The sequence below is a fragment of the Stenella coeruleoalba genome (genome assembly GCF_951394435.1).
Source record: "Stenella coeruleoalba genome assembly, chromosome: 1".
NCBI lineage: Eukaryota > Metazoa > Chordata > Mammalia > Artiodactyla > Delphinidae > Stenella > Stenella coeruleoalba.
This window is the reverse complement of record NC_137169.1, coordinates 106,525,086-106,528,837: the sequence shown is the minus strand read 5'-3', so window position 1 is coordinate 106,528,837 and position 3,752 is coordinate 106,525,086.

Here is a 3,752-nt window from a genome sequence, read left to right as displayed (position 1 = left end):
GCCTTTAAACTGGGACATCACTTTTCCTGGTTCTACAGCAGCCTGCTGGCTTTGGGACTTGAATGGGGACATCAACGTTGCAGATTTTGGACTTGCCAGCCTCCATGGTCACCTGAGCCAATTCCTTACAATAAATTTCATATAGTCTATTGATTCTGTTTCTCTGGAAAACCCTGGCTAATACAATAGTGAGAGCTATTTATTGCCTTGTTTTACTATGTGTTATAAGCACAAACACATCCTAACTGCACTTAACATTCTCTACAACCATACGTGGCAGGTATTATCTCTATCTTATAGATGAGGAATCAGGTTCAGCATGGGATATTAAGTGTCCAATGTACTCTCATTCCAAAGTCCAGCACTAGGCTGCACTGAAGGACTCTTCAATTTTCTGGTTACCTGTGTGTCCCTTTCACTGAACTGGAGGTTTCCTTTCCTCTCTCTGCATCACTCAAATTCATTAAATCCTAGAAAAGAATACTTTACCTTGTCATCCAAGTTGCTTATGACAGATATTCCAGTCATCTGAGGAAGAGAAGTTAGGGAAAGTGGTAGAGAGCACGAGAGGCCCTAAATTTTGGGTATGCTGTAACGTGTTACCACAGAACTCTAAATACAAAGTGAAGGAAATGTCCCACGACCAACATTCTCAGCACAAAGCTTCATGCCTACTAATGTCTTCCTTGCCAAGATTTTCAAGTCTGTCCATTAATGAACTTTAAAATTTTAACCCTGAGAACTCTAGTTTTATGATGAAAGTCAGTGGAAAATAGAAGGAGTTTCATTCATTTATTTACTTATCCATTCATATCTATTGAGTCACTACCATTTATAAGTATTGGGCTAGGCATTGAGGGTGACAAATATTTCTAAATTATTGATACAGGTAGATCTCTTTTAATGAGAGTATATGTTCCTATATGTTACCAGGCATACTTTATTTTCAGAAATAGAAATGAAATGAGATGTGCTATACAAACATAAGATATGTTTTTTTAGGAAATTTGAAGACATCGAAGGTTTTTGAGCAGTATCTGAATCTGGCAGCATTCTGCAGAATGAATTAGAGAAAAGAGAGAGAGACTGACGGCAGGGACATAAATTAAGAAGTAATTGCAATAAGTTGGAGAATGTTGTAATTAGGCAACAAGTTAATAATGTTCTGGCCTCAGGTACTGAAAGCAGAAATGAAAAGGAAGTGGGGTGGGTGAAAAAGTATTGCAAAGGAAGATTTGGCAAGATATGGTGACTAGCAGATGTTAAGGGAAGGAAGACAAAGTGACTCTAGGAGTTTGAGTATGGGTGACTAGAAGAGTGGAATTTTGGAAGGAGGGGATGGTTTGGCGGCAAAAGCCCTGTTTCAGATACACTGAGTATGTGGGAATGTGGTCTCTGGAGGGGCTGCCCGGTGGGAGATTGGTGAGGTGAAATGTAGGATTACCCAAACCATGTCTTCCTCTTCCATTCAATTACCCCTTTAGTTGATTTACAAGAATACTATACGATCATTTAAAATGATGTACTTGGAAATATATTTATTTGTTAACATGAAATGAAGTTTGCACATTAAGTGGAAAAAACTAAATAGAAAAGTCTGGAACGGCTTACCCCAAATGTTAACAGTGGTTGCCTTTGGGTGGTAGGATTATGGTGATTTTTCCCCATTCTTTATGAATGGCATTTTTAAACTAAATATGCTATTTTGCCCTCATCTGAGACCAGTCCCAGATCAGGGACTGAATGAGCTCTGCTCTTCCCTTTAGTCCGTGTGGCTCACATCCTCCTGGGCTGGTGTCTGAGAGCTTCCCACAACTCTCCCCCTGAAGGACGTTCCCACCCTGCTCACGGGGCAGCCAACAAAACTGCAGTGGCCACAGCTCAGCCAGCCTCAGCATCAGTCCCCTCCCTGATGGCAAAGCTCCCCACGTGCAATGTGTGGCTGGGACATCGTTGGGGCTGTCATCCTAGGAGGCGGCCTTCTCTCTGAAGAAGTCAGGCTAAGAAGCCACGTGAGAAGAAGTGATGAGGGGACCCTGTCAGAACACAGGAAGCTCAGAGCCTGTTTCTCCTGAATGAGCAACGAGACCTCTCAGTGGCCTCAGGTGGCCCTGCCCAAACTCTCTTCTCTCTCTCCATTACCCCAAGAACTCTCTGAGTGTGGAAGACTTTCCCCAGGCCTTCCTGATGCAACAGAATGAGCGCGGGATTGGCACCAAAGCACGAGAATTCGCATTCTTGCTCCCCCACCTCCTAATCGAATGTGTGCCAGGCGCCGTCACTCTATGTGTATTAACTCATTGAATCCTCACACCACCCCTAAGAATCTGGTGACTATGATGTTACTGTTTCTCATGGCCCCAGAGAACTGTTGACTTCTCTCCTCACCCTGACCTTCTCTCTGGCTGCTACCCTACAATGCTCTTCCAGCTCAGCTAAGCTCCTGCCCAAACTGTCTCTAGCTTCTCGCTCAAGTTTGCTTCTCATCCTACTGCAATCCTCTTCCCTCCAACTCCCCCAGTAATCTTCAGGCTGCCAACTCCTATGTATATTTTTCCTCACTTTACATCATCTCTCTGTGCATTTGATTAAGTTGACCAGTATCTCTTATTTGGCTTCCAAGATATTCTCTGTTTCCCCCCACTCCCTCGCCCTGTATTATTAACCTTGTTGAGACTCCACGTCTCTAGGAAACCATCTCGGATTCCTGCCTACCTTCTGTCGAGCCAATGACACCCTCTTCTGTGTTACGTCTGGACCTTGCACATGTCCTCTTTGTTATACTTATCACATTACATTATAATTTGTTGACCCGTGTCCCCTATTAGGCAGAGTGCTCCTTAAGGGCAGAAATCATACTCCATTTCTCTCTTCTAAGTATTTAATACATAATAGGTCCTCAGTAAATTGCTTATTAAATAAATAACTAAGTAAATTGATGAGAACAGCCAGGCACACAAATAGCTCATTTAATAAATTTGCTAAGGAAAGCCAAAAGGTGGTTGTAAATAGGAACAAATGGTAGAGAAATGTGGTTTTGCGTGTGTGTTCGTTTTATTTGGGGGGTGGCTAAGACCCGAGAAAAAGTGGTCCCAGGAGAGAGAAGAGGTTTTTAGGATGGGGAGAGCTAATCATGTTTGCAGACTGAGGGGGAAAGCCCGTGGTGAAGGAAGAAGCAAGGAACGGGTATGGGGAGAAGGCTGAACAAGAGCTTGTAAAGAAAATCAGGATGGGCCCCAAAGCACAGGTGGAAGGATTAGCCATGGACAGAGGAGAAGCCAGGGCTGTCTCCTCACCAGCTCGACCCTGCCCTTCTCAGCGGCCACCGGCCCCTCTACCAGCCCCCTCAGCTGGGGCTCCCACCTCCTCAGGCACCAGCTTGTCTGCTACCACCTCAGCTGCCTGCACCGCCAAGACCCAGCAGGGAGGGAACAGGTGGTGCTTCTCTGCTCGGTAATTCCTGAGCTCTAGTGGCACGGTAGCCATCAGATGCTAATAATTCCTCTCTTCGACCACAGAACAAGGCCTTGGTTCTCTTACAGCCACCCGAACCCCAGAATGCCTTCCTTTGACTTCCTCTTACTTATTATCATTCTCTCCTTAGCTCTTAGCCCTGACAGAATCAGAAAACATTGTGGGTGACACCCTATTACTATTATATATACTGGGCATGAAACGGTCAAAGAAAACTCTTAGTGTGTGTGTGTGTGTGTGTGTGTGTGTGTGTGTGTGTGAGAGAGAGAGAGAGAGAG